The sequence below is a fragment of the Lissotriton helveticus genome, chromosome 8 (assembly GCF_964261635.1).
Source record: "Lissotriton helveticus chromosome 8, aLisHel1.1, whole genome shotgun sequence".
Lineage (NCBI taxonomy): Eukaryota > Metazoa > Chordata > Amphibia > Caudata > Salamandridae > Lissotriton > Lissotriton helveticus.
In genome coordinates, this window is record NC_136069.1 from 59,824,886 (window position 1) to 59,849,628 (window position 24,743).

Here is a 24,743-nt window from a genome sequence, read left to right on the forward strand (position 1 = left end):
GGCCTACACTCCTCAGTTTTCACACGGCTGGGCTCTTTCCTGGCAGATCTTCCCCAGAGGCTCCTCTTGTTAGGGGGTGACACTAATGCAGTTATGAATACGGACCTTGACCGCTCCAGGTATGAGATTGGCTGCAGGGGGGAGCGGGGCTTGGAGGGCTTTGTTACGGCAATGGGCCTTAGCGACCTGTGGCGTACATATCACTCATCACATAGACAGTACACATTCTATTCATCTTGTCATGGGACCTTTTCAAGACTCAATTACTTTTTCACCCACTCTGACTAGATGGGCGTTTTTGCTGACCCCCAGATTATGGTCCGTGGGATTTCTGACCACTCGCCGGTCGGCATCACACTTCAGGGCCCAGTGATTAATAGGGTGTCTTTTCCGAGGATAGACCCATGGCGTCTCTGGGATCAGACTATTGGGGACAAAATTCAGGAGGGTCCACTGCTCGACTTTGAGGAAAACCGGTGCTCAGTGGCCTCTCATGTAATAGTGTGGGAAGCATATAAAGCGGTGCTGAGAGGGCAGGCCAAGGCACTGATAGGTGCCCAGAAGAAAGAGAAATCCCTACAAATCAGTCAACTTGAAAATGAAATAGAACAGTTGGAGCGTGACGCCAGTATAGCCTCTTCGGTCGACCTCCGTCACAGATTGACACTCAAGCAAAGGGAACTTTGAGCATTGGCTGAGAATAAGTCACGGGCATATGCCCTTGCCATGCAACACCAACTGTATGATGTTGGGTATAAGCCCCTAAAGTTGCTTGCTTGGCTTGAGCGGCGTGGCGTAACAGGGAGCATTCCTCGGTGGCTGAGGTGAAGGACGTGCCGGGGTCCCCTGTGTCCAACAGCTTGGAAATAGAGGACGCGTTCGTGTCTCATTTTGAGAGGGTATATTCCCCGGTCTGCACCACTACTGAAAGCGACTGCAATGAATTCCTGCAGGATTTTGCGCTGCCCAAGTTGTCCCAGGACCAGAGTGACCGCCTAGATGCTGATTTCACAGGGGAGGAAATTGAGAAAGCCCTCAACTCGCTCCAGTCCGGGAAAGCGTCCGGACCCAACAGGCTTCCAGTAGAGATTTACAAGAAATAGGTGAATGTCATTATCAACCCCCATCTTAAGATGTATTCGGAGGCACGTGAGGTGGGTAGGCTCCCCCCCATCAATGCGAGGCTACGATTGTGGTCATCCATAGAGCCGGCGGACAAATGTCCCTCGTACCGCCCCATTTCACTTATCAATGTAGAGACCAAGATTATGGCCAAGCCCTAGCAGAAAGGCTGGTATCAGTTCTTCCGGTCTTGGTGCATGTCGACTAGACCGGATTTATGCCCCGTAGGAGCATCCACCACAACCTGCAACGCTTGTACGGCGTACTATACATGACAGAGGTTGTTGGGGACACACAGGCGGCGTTGATCTTGTTAGACGCATCAATGGCATTCAATAGTATTGAATGGCCCTATCTATTTATGGTGCTCCGGAAACTTGGTTTTGGCCCTATCTTCTGCAGTTGGGTGCGCCTTCTTTATGAACAACCTGTGGCTCGAGTGAGGGTGAACGGTGCTATGTCCCGGGTGTTCCCCCTCAGGAGAAGGACCAGGCAGGCTTGCCCCCTGTCTCCTCTCATTTTTGCCCTGGCCCTGGAGCTGCTGGCTGATTGGATCAGGAGAGACGGGTCATTCTGGGGCCTGGCGCTGACGGATGACTGGGAAGAGCGCATCTCCCTCTACGCCAACGATATTGTGCTATACATGATGCGACCATATCACTCGATTGTGCAGGCGCTACACCTTTTCGCGGTATTCGCCAGCTATTCTGGCTACACCATTAACTGGGGGAAGTCAGTGATCTTTCCTTTGTCGCCCCACGCGACCCCCACTAGATGTCCAGCCACTGTAGCCACTGACAGGTTAAAGTACCTCGTGGTATATGTCACGAGAGATAAAGAGGACTTTTTCGCTAGTATCCTTGAGCCTCAATTGGCTTGCCTCGGGCAGACGTGAGTCATTGGCGATCACTGCCTCTTTCCCTCGTGGGCCAGTCGGCATTATTTAAGATGCTAGCTCTGCCGAGGCTCCTATACATCCTACAAAATACACTGTATCCTGTCCCATTTGGGGTATTTGCACCCATCTCACTGGTGGTGCAGACGCTGCTGTGGAATGGTGGGAATCCTAGGATAGTGCTCCACAAGCTTACTAGAGGGGTATATGATGGGGTCTGGCACTCCCTGATGTCAGATTATATTACTGGGCCTCGCAGCTCCAGGTAGGTAAAGACTGGGTATATACAGACGGCACCGAACCGGCCTACAGAGTAGAAAGGATAGTCATGCCAGGGGTTAACAGCGAGCACCTGCTTTATGCCCGGAGGCTGCGAAAGGAGTGGCCTGCACACACAAGAGTGGTGGGAGGCGAGCAAGTTCCTGGAGTGGACGGACAAACTGACTGGTAGAAACCCCCTTATGGCTCGGAGACCAACTGAGAGAGGTGACGCGTTTGACCGGCTTCAGGGGGTTGGAAGCTGATTGGCATTGAATACTTGGGTGACGTTTGGAAGGGATCTGCCCCCCGCTCCTTTGCTTACCTCAAGAAGGAATATGACCTTCACGACTCACAACAATACCATTACATACGCCTCATACACGCTCTACGTTCACACATTAGTAGAGATTCTTCTATACCGGAATACTCCCCTTGGAAGATAGATTACTGCTGGACCCCACATTGCAGAAGCCCACATCCACCATTTACTGAAAGCTCATAAATAATATGCCAGACCCCTTGGTGATGCTTTGTGCGGAATGGGCCCGTGATATTGGTACCCTACGTGACGATGATTGGCAAGACGCCATACAGAGCCCGCGTGAAATAGCAATCCGTCCCAGGTTTAGGTTGGTCCAACTGAAAATCCAACATCGCATATACTATCCTCGCACACATCCATATGCTTGGGGCAAGAGTCAGTCGGACCTTTGCGTGAGGGGTTGCCAGGGGGAAGGCACCTTCAACCACACATTATGGGAGTGCCCCGAGATAGTTCCATTCTGGACCAAGGTCACGGACATTAAGTCCGGGGTTGTGGGCGAGAAGGTTCCGATGGAGCCTAAGTGGCCATTATTGATGATTAGGGGTGACGCAGACTGGTTGATGCATGTCGAGCTCTGGCTGGCGTTGGCGGCGGGGGTAGCGAAAAGAAACATTGCCAAGGGGTGGGGATCCCAGATGCCCCCGCAATGGGAACAGTGGAGGAGGGACCTGGATTGGTGCCAAAGAGCCGAGGAAACCATGTACAAGAGCAGGGGCAGCCTTAAGAATGGAAAAAGAACTAGGGGCCTTTAGCGGAAATACAGAGGGCCGGGAAGGGAGACTGGGGTATAATTATGAAATTGGATATCATACCTGTGTACTAATGTGTCCGATTTTGTTCCCCACAACGCTATTTTTTAATCTGCTTCTTGGACATTTTCTATTGTTTTATGGTACTATGAGCTATGTTAATTAAAAGATTATTTTAAAAAAATCAAACAAAATTATTTCTATTACAACATGTTTATTTGTTTGTTAATATTTTGATAAATTAAAAAAATCTTTTTCCGTACATTTACATTTTTTTCTACATTTTATTATGTTTCTATGTTTTGTACATTTTTATATATGTTTTGTTTTTGGGTTTTTAATTATATTTTGTATTGTAGTTGATATTTTGTTTGTTTTTAAATTTGAATTTTCTTTAGTGCGAATAGTCATTTTTACCCCTACGGTATCCAACACTTTCCCTACTGTTGCACTCGCTGGAGTGGGAATAGTCATTTTTACCCCTCCGCTATCCAACACTTTTTTTTATAGAGTTCTATATAGCGCAACTTGACCTGACTCGGGTATTAGAGGGCTTTACATAGCACCAGTTGCATTACATGAGGACACATTCATTTTTGTTAGGCACAGGGAGATTAAGTGATTAGCCCAGAATCCTAGAATGTTCAGGGTTATTGCAGGGTCTCAAACCCGATTCCCCAGATTCAAGGTTGACCGCCCTAGCCATTACACCTACTTTCTACACTTTCCCTACTGTTGCACTTGTTGGAGTGGGAATAGTAAATTATTACCTTTCGCTATCCAACACTTTCCCTACTGTTGCATTCGCTGGAGTGGGAATAGTAGTTTTTACCCCTCCACTATCCAACACTTTCCTTACTGTTGTTCTCACAGAAGCGGGAATAGTAATTTTTACTCCCCCGCTATCCAACACTTTCCCTACTGTTGCACTCACTAGAGTGGGAATAGTAATTTTTACCCCGCCACTATCCAACACTTACCCTACTGTTTCACTTGCTGGAGTTGGAATAGTAATTGTTATCCCTCCGCTATCCAACCCTTTCCCTACTGTTGCACTTGCTGGAGTTGGAATAGTAAATTATTCCCCTCGGCCATCCAACACTTTCCTTACTGTTGCAGTCGCTGGAGTGGGAATAGTAATTTTTATCCCTCTGCTATCCAATACTTTCTCTACTGTTGCACTTGCTGGAGTGGGAATAGTAATCTTTTCCCCTCCTCTATCCAACATTTTCCCTACTGTTACACTCTTTGGAGAGAGAATAGTAACTTATTCACCTTCGCTATCCAACACTTGGAGTGGGAATAGTAAATTATTCCCCTCCACTGTCCAACACTTTTCCTACTGTTGCACTCGCTGGAGTGCGAATAGTCATTTTTTTCCAACGCTACTGTTGCACTCAATGTAGTGTAAAATGTAGGTTTAAAAAATAGTAAATATTTCAATATTATAATATATATTTATTTTAAATGATTTTTAGGTTACAGGTGTATGTATATATATTTATGAATAATGTTTTATATATTTGATATTCAATTCAATTCAATAAAACTTTATTTCGGTTTTGTTTGCAAACCATAAAAGTACAAAATACAGCAATCCAAAATTCATTATTGAAAAGAAAGAACCATCATCAAGATACAATAATACAGAATTAGCAGCAATTTATACCAGTACAAGTTATGCTAAAATGTATAAATACGTATATAAAAGGGGATTTTAGTAAAACTCATTACAAATCCAAGCATTTTCTGTACTTTACAATTGATATTTCATATATTTCTAACATTTTATAATACAAATTATTTATTAATTATTTTAAGTAAATATATATATATATTACATTTTATATGTGTAAGTTTAATTTATTTTTAAATTAAATATATTACTTGTAATTGTTAAAATTTACAAAAATCTAAAAAAAAGTAAGTGAAATGTATTATTTAATTTATTTGACATTATTTTTTAAACACAAAAAAAATCAATATTTTGTGCTTCGATATTTTTAACAACGATATGTTTTGCGGGATATTTTTGTACTTACCATTATGAAGATAGGAGATCGATATTTTTGACAACGATATATATGTCCCGATATTTATGTAACTCGGTATTCTGGTATTCGATATTCTATCAGTGATCCATCTAGAACTATTGTAAAAAAGCCAGCAGTCCATGTTAATTTGAAAGCTAAAATATTTGAAAACTGTTGTAAAATCATCTAAAACCAAGCTTCCCTTAAAAATGTTTCATAAAAAGCCTTAAAAGTTAATATAAAGTTTGAAATATCAAGCACTCAGAAAGCCATGGTGCCTTGAAAAAGAAAGCAATAGCTGTTTTGGTTAATTTTGCTTAAAAACAGGCCAAATTGGTCCCACATGGAAAAGCCTATTATTTCTGTGTTCCAAGTGGTAGATGCAACATTTCTGTTGCCCACAACCACAGACCACGTTCCCATGGGGGCCCCTCAAAGCAGGTTTATGGAACAACGGTGATTCCTTCCAATTCCCAAAGCAGTCGCTGAGGGAGGCGTTGGTACGTATAAATGATCTACAGAGCCGTTGTTCACATCACTAAGAGCTGAAGCATCCCAGGGTGGCTCTAAGAATGCATTCATAATTAATGGAATATGCTGGCGACAACAATACAAATGGGACTTTTAGGGGTCTATCAGTACTTCACTTTGCGGTGGCGCAACCAATTGTGATCCGAGACATAGATCCAGGAAGCGTTTGTGGCTGCAAAGCAGACAGCAGAAGACAGGTTGTATGCAGTCAAGACAGATATGCCTGAAGGTTGAGTTCTTGAAGCAGAGGTGTGCCGAAGTAGTGTACCATGCGCTCATAGCAATATAGCACCAGCAGTGCTGTCTCCATTATGGGTTGACCTGCAGTGCAGAAAAATTTAAATCAGGATTCCCGCCACAAGTGGCAGGACAAAAACGCTTCCCAACATGGAGTGTATAAATATCATCTGAAAGATGCTTACCACACCAGAGCCTATACTTTAAAAAAGTGCATTATTCCCTTCAAATCAGACATGTTAAAGATATGGTGGACCAGCTCCCCAAAGTGCAGCAGAAAGTTAATGTGGAGTAGTGTCTTTATCTCAGACGAGGATATTGCAACCTGAACATCAGGGGGTCGATTCCGATCCGGTAAAATCCCCGTCCGTACGAATCGTATCCGGAGCCGTTTCCGTACGACTCGTACGTACGCCGTACGACCGGACGATTCTGATCCCGATCGGCCGACCGGGACGCGATTCGTACGGTACACGTCGATTCGTACGGAGAAGCGCACGATCAGCTACACACCGTACGGCGCGTACCCCCCATGATCGCAGGGGTACGCGCCGTACCCCTGTGATCATGCGGGGTACGTGGCGTACACCCAGCGTACATGGGGGGTACGTGCCGTACACCCAGCGTACATGGGGTACGGCACGTACCCCATTTACGCTGGGTGTACGGCACGTACCCTCATGATCGCAGGGGTACGCCACGTACCCCTGTGATCATGCGGGGTACGTGCCGTACACCCAGCGTACATGGGGGGTACGTGCCGTACACCCAGCGTACATGGGGTACGGCACGTACCCCATATACGCTGGGTGTACGGCACGTACCCTCATGATCGCAGGGGTACGCCACGTACCCCTGTGATCATGGGGGGTACGCGCCGTACCCGGGGGGGCCGTTCCGTACCTGTTTCGGGGCGAACTCTGACTGTACGACAGTTTCCAGCTCCCGTAGAAAAAGGGTCGTACGGAGCGTACAAAACACGGATCGTACTTGCCGGGTCGTAAAAAGCAGCCGCGAAACGTATGAACGTCACGTACAGCGACTTCCGAGGGCGATTCGTACGGGAATTTCATTCGTACGGTCCCTGGTACGATTCTTACGGATAGCTGCATCGGGTGTGGATCGTACTACGTCGTTCGTACGGAGACGGTTACGGGTACGATTCGTACCGAAAAAAATGCTCCGTACGACGATTCGGAGCGCTTTTTACCGGATCGGAATCGACCCCCAAATGTCTCTTTGGCCAAAGTTAAGCCACATCCTTTTGAAAAAGCATGGCTTTCAGTTTGCTCAGAGAATCAAACTGTAAGTTGGAAACATTTATCGTAGACCATAGCGCTTCCTCCCTAACTGCGCGGGCAGGTGGAAAGTGTACTTGTGTGTGTCAAGTCACTATGGAATTAACCATCATAGATAAGCGATGCCCGGTTCTATTATGCAGCAACCTTGATCATTCAGCATCAAATAGTTCCAATTCGAGAGCAGCTTGAACAACGAATGTATCATGGCAGTTGGAGAACCCTTCAGATAACAAAACAAGTTCACTAATGAAGCATTGCATGCTCCATGGAGAGAAATGTCCTTGCAGACTAAGGATCCGCTTAAAGCATCCTCATAGTCAGAACTACTAAGGAAAACCTTGGTGTCCCCATTCGTGCATCTAAACTGAATGGTAATTCCCAATTCCTATGCATAAAACCTTCCCCTAGCACTTCTTATCTGCCTACCTGTTGGTATTGGAGACAATATTGGAACTGAAAAGTCGTGACCGGTAAGTTGGTGGAACCATGGCTTATCCAGTCTGTGGACGGTGGAAGGTAATTGGTCTAATTTTTCAATGTGCATCATAGTATACCTTGCATATCTGTTAGATCATATTCAGGAAACAAAATAGTACTGTTGATGTAACGCCATGGCACATGGCCAGAATGTAATGTTTGTAACGTCCAGCTCAGAATTACGATGGACCATAATTGTGACTGTTCATATTGTAAAATAGACATGTCTTGCTGTATCATGTCAATTGCAGAAGACACTATGTTGCATAGGGAATAAATCCTAGATGATGATGTGTTAATACCATTGACAACCACAGCCAAAGCCTTTTCTAAACTCGCGGAATCTCTCAGCAGCTTCCTGTTGAGAAATCTTCCACAACTCTTTGTATATTCCATACAAAAAGCGCTTTTGATGGGGGCTCCGAGGACCTAATAAAAAAGAGATCTATGTCTTCAGAAAGAAGGGACAAGTGTTGCTTCACCTAGGAAAGCGTTGAGGTGTTCAGATTTTGTGTCTATGGTGTCTTTCCAAAAGTCAAAACCCTGGATAGACAGTTGGGAAATAAAGGAAGCAGAGTATATGAACTATGTGTTTTTTAGCATATTTTTCTGTGCCTGTATAGATAGTGCAACCCTATAAAAATATGAGGCTGGGCCTGATGTTTTAAAACCTGAAAAATAAGCAAACTACTGTCCAAATATCTGTGAACTACCTTTTAGCGGTGTTGAGTATTGTTTCCACTGTGTGTAATTATACACAACATGTAGGATACTAGCTTTGTGTAAAAAGTTGGTGACCATAATGTTGATAACAGAGCGTCTCCTTAATTAGATGTATCATCATACAATTCATGATTAGACATTGCAGCTGATTGCTCTACATCTGCAAGCAAAATATACACAGTTTTAATGTCCCAATCATCAGCGAAAGTACTAGAGGTGATGATATCATTTAAGGTGATTTTAAACAAATAAGCAATTCGCAAAAGTTTAGTAGGACCATACACATCATACGATACTGCGTCCCAAACAATTCCTTCAGGAACAATCTTGATTGCGCTATATAAAACTTTATCAATGAATAATCTGGAACTGCTGTAATGTTCACAGGGACAGATCCCTTAGTTCAGGATGTGATGATGCATGTGGTTTAGGAACTAAGGGGCAGATTTACTACTTCTGGCGCATCTGTACTAATCAGCAGGGATGCGCCAGAAGAGTTGCGATGCATCTGCCCAACCGTGCGCCACCACTGATGCGCCGCATTTACAATGCGGCGCTCTGTGGAGCATAGATGGGCAGATGCGTGTCGCATCCCCCTCTCTTCCCCCCCCCCACCCCCCTGGAAAGGCAGCACATTGCTGGAGTTGCGTCGCAAGCGCGGTGCAGCTCCAGCAAAGCTCGGGGGTGCCCTATCTCTAACATGCTGCATCAATCCTTACGCATTACAAATAATAACCTACAAGTTATATTATTTCAATCGACCAGTATAGTCAAACTCATTAGAGCCTATGCAACCAGTACCATCACTATTATACCAAACTAATTTCAGAACAAAAGGAAGAAAAAACAAAATAACGGATCCATCATCGTACATAATCTTAATACAGTAAACAATTTGGCCCAATATCCTAGTCTGGTACTGGTTGCATAGCTCTAATGAGTTTGACTATACTGGTCGATTGAAATAATATAACTTGTAGGTTATTATTTATAATAAAGCCTGGCTGATTCTATGACCAAGTGTCTTTTTAACCTAGATTTTAATTGTATGTTTATAAGTTTGTTTTTATGGCAGCCCTTAAGAAGTCCCTAGTGGACGAAACGCGTCGGCTGCAAAAATCCGTGTTTTGATTGTACACCCTTTTGGAATAAAGAAACTCTACGTCTGTGATTATTACAACTGTAGTCTAAGAATTGTGTTGTGCACTTTTGCTTTTATGTATAGAAGATAATAAATACTTGTAAATACATGAGGGACAGGTCTACGTGTAAAACTGGTGCCACTGTGAACCACGTCCAGTTTACCAAGAATGTTAGAATATGAAACTTACTGTTTAGTTTATCTTTTGGATTCCTCTCCTTTATATCTGTCCTACTTCACGGGCACTTTCCTTTTTCACACTCCCTTTGGAGCAACCTTTTCTAATGGAACATTGAATATGGTGATCTGTGATAAATATAAAAATAATTGATAAATAAAACAGACACCATTTTGAATTATACTCTGTGCCTTTGTGTCTTTTGTAGATATACGTGCTCGAATCGTGAAGGAATTGGTGGTACATAAAAGATACAATGTGAATTCTATATGTACCTGATATATTTTTACTTAATGAATGCTTTTTACTACTAAATTGTAACTTTAAGTAGTCTAGGAACATTGTTTTCTATACCAACGGTATTGTGGAAGCACATCAAAAGCACTTGAACTGTGGTTGCACCTTAAACCCAGCATCCCCCCTGACTCCTAGCCATCTAGTGTACAACATTTACTGGGTAGCCGACTGTAGCATCCTGCCCAGCTCGGTAACATGTAAATTAATTACGCCACACACAGAGCTCAGGATTACACATCTTTATTTCTCAGAGTGTAACAGGTAACTGGCACGTACTGCGCCATGAAGTTTATTAACCACACCTAATCACCTACATCACTAGACTACTGAGTCTGTGAGGAGCCATAGGTGTTTTGCACTCTATAATACACAAGACACTACGCTGCCAACTCGACAGATGGGTCCACTGATTCCCTGTGCTGCTGGACCTATCTGGGGTATTCCATATCATGGTCCATCAGGCCTTGCTAGCAACCTTCTCAACCTGCATGCTCATCCCAACAAACTGTTCTCTACCTCTTCTATATTTCCCTGCTCCCCAGGGAAGCCCTACTGCCCCCTCCTTACTCTTTTTCACTTGCAGTATTCCACAGGGGCGGCTGGCATTTCTTGCGAGGGGGCGAGTGCAGGGTCGCAGGGGGTGTTGTGGGTGGGTTACAGGGGGTGTCTCTTGGGAAGAGTGGGGTTTAGAAATTTCAACAACAAAAAACCTTACCTCGAGACCATGTCCCACATCTTCTGTGCTTCTGCTCTCCTGAGTCCGCTTCCAGGAACAGTAAGCAGGCAGCCAGGCTCCCTCCCCTAACCACCTAAGCCAATCACAGTGCTGAGTGCCGTGACACAGCGCTCAGCCAGGGGCTGTAGGGGTGGGCGTGTTCTCCATGTATAGAGGAGAGGTATGGCGCCGTGGCCAGGGCGCCTGACCTGGACGCTGAGGATCACGGTTCGATCCCCGGCTCCGGCGGCAGGGGTCTGCTCAGCACCATGCGACTGGGCAATAGCTTGCTTAATCTTCCCAACGCCCCCCAGTGCCGAGAGACCCCTTCGGGGGTGATTCGTGCGCTTTACAAGTACTGGATTTTAGAACAGGGAAGTGCGCATGACATTTGGGCATTGACTGCCGGCACTGGGGGCTGTTCACCGGGACAATGGCGGCTCACAGGAGTGATGGAGAGAGGCTGTGGAGAGGCCTTTAGGGGCAGAGAATCACAGGCCGAGTCTAGGTGGCATGGGGCCCCCACTCACTGATGAGTCGGAGACAGTCTAGCAAAAGCCTGTGGTCCCTTTGGGTTGTCGAGACTCTAGAGAGAAGCTTAAGGAAGGGTCTGGTTACTGTGGCACCCCTTACAGGCCTGGGGAGAGGAGAGTCTGTGACTGGCACCTCTTTGCCTCCCAGCCACCATTGCTGCATGCCTACTTCTGAAATCAGACCCCAGCTGGCCCTAGTGTCCTGTCGCCTCCCACTGCCGACTACTATTTCATGTGCATCCTAACTTTCAAATCCAGTCCACCCATTCCACTCACCCAAATATCCATCCATCCAACCAACCAATCATCCACCCATCCCCAGCCACACATCCATCATTCCATCCACCTGTCCATCCATCCATCGATTCAACTATCCATCCATCCAGCAGGGGCCGGTGCAGTTAAGCACCGGAGGGGGGATCTATAGACAATAGAATAGAGTATATTAAATGAATAAATAAATCCTATTCCAACGTCAGTCAACATCACCCGCCCGCTGAGCTTAACTGCATCACTCGCTGCTGCATTCATCCATCCGTCTGTCCATCCATCCATCCATTCAGCCATCCATACACCCATCCTTTCATTCATCCAGCCGTACCTCTGTCCATCCGTCCATCCATTCATCCCCAGCCACATATCCATCCGTCCATCCCTAGCCACACACATCCGTTCATCCATCCATCTATCCATCTGTCTGTCCGCCCATCCACCTACCCACCCATCCATCCATCCGCCCAAGCAACCATCCCCAGCAACACACCCATCCTTTCATCCATCCATTCCTCAGTCCACCCGTCCATCCATCTCCAGCCACATATCCATCTGTCCATCCCTAGCCACACACACATCCGTTCATCCATCCATCTATCCGTCCGCCACGCCACTACACACCCATCTGTCCATCCACCTAGCCACCCAACCATCCACCTATCATCATCCATCCATCCGTACCTCCGTCCGCTCATCCATCCATCCGTCCATCCATCTAGCCTCAGCCACACATCCATCCATCCATCTACCCACATCCATCCATCCGTACCAACACCACCCACCCATCTGTCCATCCATCCAAAGTGGTAGGTGATGGGTCGGGCCACGGGGGGGGCTCCATGTGTTTTCAAGGTTTGTTACGACACTGGTGGACCTGGTCCCGGTCTGAGAGCCGCTCGCTGGGGAGGGTCAGCCGGTAAGACGTCTCGGACACCCGCTCCATACTGGCTGAGTGCCTCTCCAGGTACGCCGGCCCTGGACTGACCGTGAGCGAGAGAATGGTGCGGGCAGGGCTCGAGTCGGGGTACCACGTGGGTGGACGGCGTCCTCCCACTTATTTTACCGGGTTTTTGCTGGGTGGACGCCGTCCACCCTGCCCAAAAGATGGAGCCGGTACCCGAGTCTGCACCTGCGCGCGAATGATAGCCTTTCAATTGCACCCGAGGCTCAGACTAATCTCCCCTTCCACCTTGCGCCCTCCCCTTGCCAGCCGTTCTCAGAGCACAGCGGAGGCGCCAAGGAGCTGCGCTGTCTACACGCCCTGCATGTCACTTCCAGGGACCCCAACAGATGCCCGTAGAGCCTACAGCCCGAGTCTGTAATACCCATGTAATCCGAGGAATGGGACCTGTGTATAGTGCGTTCTTGTTTTTTGAGTGACTGCCACTTATTGTAGTATTATACCTCTACTTGTAACTTGTATGTATTCACACATTTCAGACCAAACCCGGCAAAGCTCTTGACGTCACTTCCTGTCGTGACGTCATTTCCGGTGCCACCACCTAACTTGGAGCGTCCCCCCCACTTCTTTTTTTTTAGGACTTGTGGACTGGGTGCGGGCCTAAGCATGGGACTCCTGCCGGAGGTACCAGGTGACAGACAGGTGAGTGTGTTGATGGATCTTCATCAGGGCTTTAAGTGGGGAAAAAAACTGGTGGTGCTCTAAAATGGGCGTGGCAATTTTCTTAAAGGGGTGTGGCCTATCTAAGTACGGGCATGGTCTAAATCAAGATAACTAGCATTGTGTGCTTAAGAAAATCATGAAGTCGCATCCAGCAAAGAATAATAAAATAGGCAAACAAGTATATTTATTAAGTATAAGCAATAAAATACCAAACACTTTAAAGAAACATTTGCTATTTCCAAACTTAGAATTTAAAAACCATCTTCACTAAAGGATGTGTTATTAAATTCTGAGTTCAGGCAGAGGCGCAACTAGAGCCAAATTGGGGGGGGGGGGGGGGCTAGGAAAATTTTTCAGGGGGGGGCTGAATCTTTAAGCAATAGTCAGAGTGGAGCTGCAGGGGCTCTTAGAAGGGGTGAAACAACAACAAAGCCTCATTAACATGCAAATGTTCTTTTAAAGACCTGTGAAGTGCTCGGGTGCAGCTGTGTGTGTGGTGTGCATCCTGGGCTGCCACACACCACGGGGGGAGGGTGCTGAAGGCCTTTGAGTCCAATGGGTGTTGCGCGCCTGAGTTCAGGGATACCAGATTCCCTATGTCTATCTTGCCGTTATGGGAAGATATGCAGGTAAACATGTCACACAGCATTCCCCATGTTATCCTATGGGCAAGATAGCCTTTCAATAGTGAAAAACGAAATTGGCAGTATTTCACCATCAAGACATGTTACCCACCGTAGTAACACCAAACAAAAACCGGGACGTCTGCTCACCCTACCTTTGACCTTTGTGGCCCGAAAATAGAGCCCCCTAGAGCCCCATTTCGATGCCCTCCAAAAAAAACTGGGGGGCTCAGACCCCCCCCCCCCCACACTTAAAGCCCTGGTCTTCATAGATACTTCACAGGTGAGTTTTAGGACGTCCTCCGCACTTCCAGGTTTGTAGGCGTCATCGAAACTCGTATTGTGTCTGGAATAACAGCGAAAACAAGGATATGTGAGTCGCATCTCTCGGTAGGCTCTTAAAAGCAAGCATAGGTGTCTGACAATTCAATCTGGAGAATGACAACCACCCAGAGCTATTACCCAACATCAATACGATCGAAGCACAGGCTACAGAAGTAACATCATGGACAATGTGCATTCATTTTCCTGTTATATAGATTCAATACTGCATTAACAACTGCCATGTGTATTAACTATCAGCTTTTTTCACGTCCATGCAGGTGTTATGAATTCTGTCGCCTCTGACACGCACAGCCCTTGTTTTGGCCCTTGACACAGGAAAAAAAGAGAATTTCTAATGAAGCTCACTCAGCGTCTGAGGTTTTCACTGGTGTATCTTTCCTGAAGGCGTGTTTGCACTCTTCTCGTGAGAAAATCCTGCACCTGCTAGTGCCATGATTTCAAGTTTCAGTTTCTGGCACTTGCATGCTGTTTCAGCTATGTGAACACAGGGGGGCAGATTTACAAGCCCCATGTGCCACATTTACGCCGCTGTTGGGTTACTTCTGTAACTCAGCGGCGGCATAAACCGCGCGCCACGTTGCACCTTATTTACAACGTGATGCATCTAGGGAGATGCGTCACGTTGTAAAGCCCTGCGCCACATGAAACCTACGTTAGGTTTCATGTGGGTGTTCCGGCACTGAGTTGGCGTTCCGTCGCAGGAACGCCTTTTAAAAGTGATGCAGTGAAATCTATAAGATTTCACTGAGTCACTTTTACGTCCATGCTATGTCAAAACCCTGCGCCTGCTTGAAGCTGGCGTAAGGAGTGACGCAGCATGTTAGGCATAGGGCGCCCCTGAGCATTGCTGGAGCTGCGTCGCACTTGTGACACGACTCCTGCAATGCGCCACCCTTATGCCACAGGATGCGACACGTATCGCCCCATCCTTGCGCCACGGTGCGCCACATTGTAAATGCGACGCATTTATGGTGGCACAGGAAGGGAATTGCGTGACGCATCTTTTCTGGCGCATCTCTGCTGATTTGCAGAGATGCACCAGAACTCGTAAATCCGCGCCATACTAGGGGCCTTATTTATGAAAAGTAACGCATCGCTGCGTGAAAACAGCGATGCGTCACTTTTCACTGCGCTCTCCCTGCGACATGATTGATGCGTCATATTTATAATATGACGCATCATGTCGCAAGGAGTTACAGATACGTCAGTATTTCTGACGTATCTGTAAGCGCAAAAGTCACGCATTGTTGGGGTGTGTCACAAAAGTGACGCAACTCCAGCAATGCGTCCTTTCACATGGGGAAAGCCCCATGTGAAAGGGCTTGCGTCAGTCTTATGCCTGCTGTGAGGCAGGCGCAAGATTTTGACGCAACAGCGTCCTAAAAGTGACGCAGTGAAATCTCATAGATTTCACTGTGTCACTATTACGAGGCTTTTTGCGTGTGAACGCCCCCCCTGCATACATTATACCTGACGCAGGTATAATGTAGCGCAGGGGTTTACAAAGTGACGCATCTGCTTAGATGCGTCACTTTGTAAATAGTGCGCATCAGGAGGCAAGTTTTACGCCGCCAATGCGTCACAAAAAGTGACGCATCGGAAGCGCAAAACTCATGCAAGGCCTCATAAATGAGGCCCTAGGTGCTGCGAAGCTTTGTCTCTCTGGGCTGTGACATCGCTATTTTTCTCATGTTTGCCTAATAAACATATTTTACACTTCTATTAGGCTTGGACCGGTAGTTGCCTACTCTCGCCTCAGTTGGAAAGAGATTTGAACAGCCGATGACCCCAGGTGGCAAAGGTAAGAGAGCAATATTTCCAGAGGTGCTTGATTTTTTAATTGGATGAGGAAGTAAACAAATGTAAGCACAAGTCTCATATCCAAAGAATAAAGAAGACAGCGAGAGACTCGGGTACCAAATTAGTCACTTGATATTCAGTGATAGGGTCTGTGTCCCCGCTGGCCCAACTCCTTACCCCAAGCCACAGAACCATCACAGGAAAAAGAAGAAAGCATGGGGGAGGACGAGTATCAAAATGCTGATAGGAAGTGCTGGAGATGCACCTGTGTCAATGCATGAAAGCACATGCGGTACAGTCAGTGAAAGGGGCACAAAAAGACAACACACAAGTCAGCACGGTGTGACAAGTGACTGACGTGAAACTGATTCTACCACTTTCTTCCCATCCCCTGGACACAGTTTCTGCTCTGTTCCCACAAGGTAAAGTATGGACCAGACCTATATCCCCACCATTACCGAAGATATCTTGAGAGGCACAGTAGTGTGTATATTAAAAATAAAGAGAGGTACCCTCTACTATTCTAATTTGAGGTCTGGGATAGGGGGGGCAAAAGGCAAAACTGAATGATGAAGCCCACTTGACATGTATCTCTTCAAGGCAGCTCAGAGTGCTGCAGTGGAGTGACCTGAAACTATTTAAGACTATAAATACATAGGGGCAGATTTATGAAGGCCTTGCGCCGCCGGTGCGTCACTTTTTCCCATGTTAAAAATGACGCACCGGCGGCGCAAGGCCTTCATAAATCTGCCCCATATTACTTTGTCGTATTGTTTTATTTAAATTTTTTTAAATTATGATTTACAAGGTCAATATATGCTGTCATATTCTGCCATTTACAGATCCATAAAATTGTTTTAAAATATTTCAACCTTTTTCAACCCTTTAATATCAAAACATATTTTCACAAACACAATTTTTGTTTTACATTTTCTTTAAAAACGCCATACATTTAGAATAATATCTCATGTGTTAATTTTCTTCCCCAAATCTCCTTCCCATCACTCATTCACTCACAGAAAACGCATTCTCCAACATATTCCACTCGCACCCATCCCAGCCACATTTTGCATACATAGCAATTTACAACCGGGAAGGATTCTCCAAATTTTGGTGGACCAGTGGGGGAAATATTGTGGAAATATCTCATGTTTTGCGTGACAGTGAGAAAGACTCATCAGAATGTCAATGGGGCACTGACCTCCAGGCGCTGTTTTGAGCAATAACTTACTATTTAACCACTTGCATGCTCGTGATGGAACCATTCCGTCACGTGCCACGGTGGGGCTGTGCTGGTGACTGAATGGTTCCGTCACGGCCCGGCCGCCACGCCTGCGCGTCGCTGATTTCGCGCCTGCCCGGCGCGTTCTATTGAGCGGGCGGGGCCATGACGGAACCATTCCGTCACAAGCACAGCGCCACCGCGGCTCGTGACGGAGTGGTTCCGTCACGAGCATGGTGGCGCCGCACGGCCCCCCCTGCCCCCTAGCGCATTCCGCCGCGGCCAAGGGGTTAAAAGCACCTGCTGCCAAGTTCCTTGTGGCTCCAGCTTTCAGGCACTATTAAAAATGTAAAGATAACTCTTTTCATTAATGTTCCTGCTAGAGTGAGAGCTCAGAGTTTTGTCTAATTGCAGTTTTGACTCGCCATAAAGTATGGCAGAGGATTAGTATGCCTCTAGCAAAGGACAGATCTGTATTTTATATGAATAGCTGTGTGGATTAGTAAAGCCAACCTTTACCAGCACTTTAAAACAAATTAAATGTATGTGAGATAGGGGCTATGGAACGATGAAGTCGCACTTTTGCGGGGTGATAGTGAGGAAGGGGTCATGGGGGCACCCAAAAAGATTATTACACTGGGTGCCACCAGCACTAAAGCTGGACCTGCCCTTGAATTTAAAAAACTCAAGCCAATCTGAACAAAATGAAATAAATCGTCGATGGAAGTAGATGTGTTGGACAATCCTCCTCCATTAGATGAACAACACTGCCACCATGTGGCATGTAATATCATGTGCACTTGTATACTTTGCTTGGGAGAGGACAGCGGCAACTCTTAAGCTGTTTCAAAGAAATATTTTTAATGCCAGCGAGTTTCCTTTAACGAAAAGGAGTGCCTTAAAAAAATGTAAAACCGATCTGATGGCTAACACTCCCTCTATTTACTAACCATTTAATCATTGATATTTTAGTTAACCTAACAATTACCACAATATTTTGCTCTTGCCTACTATATTAAATATAGGGCCAGATGTACGACCGTCTTTTGCAGTCACAAATGGGAAATCGGCCCGTTTGCTACTGCATAATAGGTTGGCCTATTTACAAACCCTATTTTGTGAGTCGGTAACCTATTACCGACTCGCAAAATAGGGTTTGCGACTCACTATTAGGATGGGGCGTTCCAAGAGGCATCCCATCTAAATAGAGACTCGCACTTCAATGTAAGATTGCTTTGCAGCCGCAGAACACTCGGGGGCAGATTTATGAAGGCCTTGCGCCGCCGGTGCGTCACTTTTTCCCATGTTAAAAATGACGCATCGGCGGCGCTAGGCCTTCATAAATCTGCCCCTCGCAGTTTAACACCCATTTCAAATGGGTGGTAAGTCACTCTCAAACAGAAGGGGTCCCCAGAGGACCCCTTCCCCTTTGTGACTGGCATTGAAATTATTTTTTTAGGAGCAGGCAGTGGTCCCACGGATATTTTAAAAAAAAATGCTTTATTTGGAGAGCAGTCACAGACATGGTGGTCTGCTGACCCCAGCAGGCCACCATCCCTGGGAGTGCTAGCCATTCCAAATGTGGTCGCAAATTGCACCTGCCTCATGAATACTAATGAGGCAGGCAATTTGCAACCCCATTAGGAATCACAAACAATGTCTGAGACACTGTTGTAAATTCCAATTTGCGAGTCTCAAAATTACGTAATTTGCGACTCGCAAATTGGAAAGGTCATAGATGGCGCAGGAGTAAACTAGCTACTTCTGCAAAATGTATACCTTTGTATGATCTTCCTGCCGTTTGGAAACACCAGAGGTGACATCTTGCGCGCAAGTGTTGAATCTTGTTTGCCAGTACGCTTACATTGCATTGACAATATGAGTGACACCATTTTGTCTTGCAAGATTTTAATCCCTACCTGCTTATAACCTCTGCACCAATGCATGCTATTCTCTTGGAAGCCAATCCCCTGCAATGACAGAGGTAGTTGTACGAAACTGGCTCTCTATATGCTATTAGCAAAGGTATAGTAAGGTATAGTGTGGATAGAGTCCAGTGGATCCCCAGAGGCTTACTGAGGCTACAGTAGATATTACTAAAAGCTCTATTTGTGATAGTGCGGTCAAGCAGTTAGGCTTATCAGAGGGCTTTTTAAACATTTGTTCTACACTCTCAGGCAAGAAATTATTACACACACTCTCCAAGACCAATTGTTTTGTATAAATAGTCATTACTTTGTTATTTTATTTTAGACCCAGGAGGAACCCAGTTGCAGGTAAGTAACAGTTTTGAGAGTAATAATTCTTTTAAAAAATGCAGTAGGAAATGTCTTTCAAAAGGTAATAGAAATACTTTACAGTATGAGTAATACTTTTGGGATGTCAATCAGAAACAGTAGGAGACTTGGCAGTTGCAAAAGATAGACAGTTAAATGCAATAGGAGAAACACAATGCAATCCGATGGAAGGAAAACCGTTATAAGCATTAACAGCTAACTACATAACTTACTCTTCCAGTCTTCAGAGGTTTAGACTAACACTGGGCAAGGGTCAGATTGAGGTGGGTATTGCACCACCAGCGGCACTCAGGCGGCCGGGTGCAAAGGTCACTAGGCCCAATGTTCGTGAACGGAGACTGGAGCACCCATAAGATGTGCGGTTAGCAGGTTAGTACTCCTTTCAAGGCACAGTCCCCGGGGGTTAAAGCAAGCACGGGGGCACAAGGTAACACCAAAGCTACACCACCAGCAGCACATGGGCGGCTGGGTGCAAGGTGCAAATCAGTGTAAGGCTCCTAATGCAAATGAATGGAGGATCTCAGTCGCACAAAGAGGCTGCAGGATCGGACTAGGAGGCTGGGTGAAGGTGACCACGGGATAGACAGGTAAGTTGGGGTGCAAGAGAAGGTCTGGGCACCATTGGCTGGGCTGTCCAAGGTTAGAGGGCTGAGGATACAGGGGTGCCTTTTGGTGTCGGATTTTCTCTACTGCAGCCGATCGCAGTCATAGGGACCCTTCGTGTAAAGGCTGCAGGCGACTTCATAGGGTCCAGAAGAGATCCATCACTGATAGAGTCGCGGTCTGGATTGCTGGGGAGACTTCACTGGACAGGTGAGCCACTCAGACTCGGGCCGTGAGTGTTGGGTGCCGAGTGGGCAGAGGTTGTGGATCCGCCTGGATCCGGAGTCCTTTAAAGTTGGAGTTTTCTGGACAGGGCCTCTGCCTTCGGGAGATCTGGTTTTTGTTGAAGAGTGGAAGTCTTCCTGGGGTTCTTAGAAGTCACTGGCCACAGGACAGGCATCGTCTTCTTTGCAAGCACTTCAATCTGGAGACAGGCTGGTAGGGCTCAGGCCAAGTCAATCGTCGACTTCAAGCTTTGCTGTACTATGTCTTCTTCGTCCTTCTTCGTAGGTTCCAGTAATCTGAAGATCAAGGTTCAGGGGTGCCCCTAAATAAGGAATTTAGGGGCTTTATAGGTACTGGCAGCTAGTAGCCAATTGGCTGCTTCCCTTTTAGGTTGACTACACCCTTTGTATGTCCCCTCCCTTCGGGTGGGGGACATCCCCTAACCTGATTGGGTAGAATCGTTCCATTCAAATGGAGGGTTTCCTAAGGAGGGGGTCACCTGGGTCCAAGGCCCCTTAGGGGTGGTCCTGGCAGAGAGGGAACACACCTCTCCTACCTACTAATTGTACCGCCCACCTTGCTGTCAAAAGTGGGGCTTGGTCAAGGGTGAAGGCAATTCCACTAGCTGGAAAGGACCTGGCTAGCATAAGAAAGCGGTACAAATGGGGGTGGTGATGGACGGAGCCTCTGAATCAATCAAACACTCACACCCAGTCAAAAGATCTGGGTTGAATCCATCACCGTTCTTTAGCCCACTCTGCCACCCCTGTTCAGACATGGCTATATGCAAATCAGTCTGACCCTGTGCCTCATGGGAACAGTCCAGCCCGAACTGCCAAGCCATGTCTTCCCTGGACCGGAAACAAGCTTCCGAGGACCGGTTTCTGGCATTCCAGCTGTCTTCAGCCCGGCTTGCTTGAATCCAGTGGCAAAGTGAGCAAGGGACTCACGTCTGATCATACCCTGCCACACTTATGGCGGCCAAAAGCGGTACAAAAGGGGGTGGTGATGGACGGAGCCTCTGAATCAATCAAACACTCACACCCAGTCAAAAGATCTGGGTTGAATCCATCACCGTTCTTTAGCCCACTCTGCCACCCCAGTTCAGACAAGGCTATATACAAATCAGTCTGACCCTGTGCCTCATGGGAACAGTCCAGCCCGAACTGCCAAGCCATGTCTTCCCTGGACCGTAAACAAGCTCCCGAGGACCGGTTTCTGGCATTCCAGCCGTCTTCAGCCCGGCTTGCTTGAATCCAGTGGCAAAGTGAGCAAGGGACTCACGTCTGAGCATACCCTGCCACACTTATGGCGGCCAAAAGCGGTACAAAAGGGGGTGGTGATGGACGGAGCCTCTGAATCAATCAAACACTCACACCCAGTCAAAAGATCTGGGTGGAATCCATCACCCTTCTTTAGCCCACTCTGCCACCCCAGTTCAGACATGGCTATATGCAAATCAGTCTGACCCTGTGCCTCATGGGAACAGTCCAGCCCGAACTGCCAAGCCATGTCTTCCCTGGACCGTAAACAAGCTTCCGAGGACCGGTTTCTGGCATTCCAGCCGTCTTCAGCCCGGCTTGCTTGAATCCGGTGGCAAAGTGAGCAAGGGACTCACGTCTGAGCATACCCTGCCACACTTATGGCGGCCAAAAGCGGTACAAAAGGGGGTGGTGATGGACGGAGCCTCTGAATCAATCAAACACTCACACCGAGTCAAAAGATCTGGGTTGAATCCATCACCGTTCTTTAGCCCACTCTGCCACCCCAGTTCAGACATGGCTATATGCAAATCACTTGGCCACTGGATTCAAGATAGCCTGGCTGATGAGGATTATGAATCCGAAACCGGTTCCAGGATGTTTGTTTCCGGTCCAGGGAAGACAAGGCTTGGCAGTTCGGGCTGGACTGTTCCCATAAGGCACAAGGTCAGACTGATTTGCATATAGCCATGTCTGAACTGGGGTGGCTGAGTGAACTTAAGAATGGTGATGGATTAAACCCTGATCAGTTGACTGGGGGTGAGTGTTTGATTTGTTCAAACGCTCCGTCCATCATCCCCTTTTGTATCGCTTTGTTCGCCCTAAGTGTGGCAGGGTATGCTCAGACGTGAGTCCCTTGTTCACTTGGCCACTGGACTCAAGATAGCCTGGCTGATGAGGATTATGAATCCGAAACCGGTCCCAGGATGCTTGTTTCCGGTCCAGGGAAGACATGGCTTGGCAGTTCGGGCTGGACTGTTCCCATAAGGCACAGGGTCAGACTGATTTGCATATAGCCATGTCTGAACTGGGGTGGCTGAGTGAACTAAAGAATGGTGATGGATTAAACCCAGATCAGTTGACTGGGGGTGAGTGTTTGATTTGTTCAAACGCTCCGTCCATCATCCCCTTTTGTATCGCTTTGTTCGCCCTAAGTGTGGCAGGGTATGCTCAGACGTGAGTCCCTTGTTCACTTGGCCACTGGATTCAAGATAGCCTGGCTGATGAGGATTATGAATCCGAAACCGGTCCCAGGATGCTTGTTTCCGGTCCAGGGAAGACATGGCTTGGCAGTTCGGGCTGGACTGTTCCCATAAGGCACAGGGTCAGACTGATTTGCATATAGCCATGTCTGAACTGGGGTGGCTGAGTGAACTAAAGAATGGTGATGGATTAAACCCAGATCAGTTGACTGGGGGGTGAGTGTTTGATTTGTTCAAACGCTCCGTTCATCATCCCCTTTTGTATCGCTTTGTTCGCCCTAAGTGTGGCAGGGTATGCTCAGACGTGAGTCCCTTGTTCACATGGCCACTGGATTCAAGATAGCCTGGCTGATGAGGATTATGAATCCGAAACCGGTCCCAGGATGCTTGTTTCCGGTCCAGGGAAGACATGGCTTGGCAGTTCGGGCTGGACTGTTCCCATAAGGCACAGGGTCAGACTGATTTGCATATAGCCATGTCTGAACTGGGGTGGCTGAGTGAACTAAAGAATGGTGATGGATTAAACCCAGATCAGTTGGCTGGGGGTGAGTATTTGATTTGTTCAAACGCTCCGTCCATCATCCCCTTTTGTATCGCTTTGTTCGCCCTAAGTGTGGCAGGGTATGCTCAGACGTGAGTCCCTTGTTCACTTGGCCACTGGATTCAAGATAGCCTGGCTGATGAGGATTATGAATCCGAAACCGGTCCAGGATGCTTGTTTCCGGTCCAGGGAAGACATGGCTTGTCAGTTCGGGCTGGACTGTTCCCATAAGGCACAGGGTCAGACTGATTTGCATATAGCCATGTCTGAACTGGGGTGGCTGAGTGAACTAAAGAATTGTGATGGATTAAACCCAGATCAGTTGACTGGGGGTGAGTGTTTGATTTGTTCAAACGCTCCGTCCATCATCCCCTTTTGTATCGCTTTGTTCGCCCTAAGTGTGGCAGGGTATGCTCAGACGTGAGTCCCTTGTTCACTTGGCCACTGGATTCAAGATAGCCTGGCTGATGAGGATTATAAATCCGAAACCGGTCCCAGGATGCTTGTTTCCGGTCCAGGGAAGACATGGCTTGGCAGTTCGGGCTGGACTGTTCCCATAAGGCACAGGGTCAGACTGATTTGCATATAGCCATGTCTGAACTGGGGTAGCGGAGTGAGCTAAAGAATGGTGATGGATTAAACCCAGATCAGTTGACTGGGGGTGAGTGTTTGATTTGTTCAAACGCTCCGTCCATCATCCCCCTTTGTATCGCTTTGTTCGCCTAAGTGTGGCAGGGTATGCTCAGACGTGAGTCCCTTGTTCACTTGGCCACTGGATTCAAGATAGCCTGGCTGATGAGGATTATGAATCCGAAACCGGTCCCAGGATGCTTGTTTCCGGTCCAGGGAAGACATGGTTCGGCAGTTCGGGCTGGACCTTTCCCATAAGGCACAGGGTCAGACTGATTTGCATATAGCCATGTCTGAACTGGGGTGGCTGAGTGAACTAAAGAATGGTGATGGATTAAACCCAGATCAGTTGACTGGGGGTGAGTGTTTGATTTGTTCAAACGCTCCGTCCATCATCCCCTTTTGTATCGCTTAGCATAAGAAAGGGCAGGATCCTTTGAGGCTCACTGCCCTGAATTCTGTTCCTGCTTGGGGGTAGGTGAAAAGCACCTCCACCTCAAGGAGGCTTTGTTCCTGGCCCACGAGAGCACAAAGGCTTCCACCTCTGGGGTCAGAAACATGTCTGTGTGTGGTAGGCT

At 47.1% G+C, this 24,743-nt stretch overlaps 1 long non-coding RNA gene across 5 annotated transcripts in view; it reads left to right on the forward strand.

The window, feature by feature from the left end:
- The window catches only part of LOC144772355 (uncharacterized), a 250,308-nt gene that overhangs the window by 45,322 nt on the left and 180,243 nt on the right, over positions 1-24,743 (forward strand). For 2 of the 5 annotated variants that reach the window (XR_013599727.1, XR_013599726.1), the window contains exons 2-3: positions 13,331-13,394; positions 16,110-16,184. The exons of 1 other annotated variant lie outside the window; for it this stretch is intronic. This is a non-coding gene — a long non-coding RNA (uncharacterized LOC144772355). The remainder of the gene's footprint in view (positions 1-13,330; positions 13,395-16,109; positions 16,185-24,743) is intronic. 2 more of the 5 variants (XR_013599728.1, XR_013599724.1) reach the window with 1 other exon arrangement.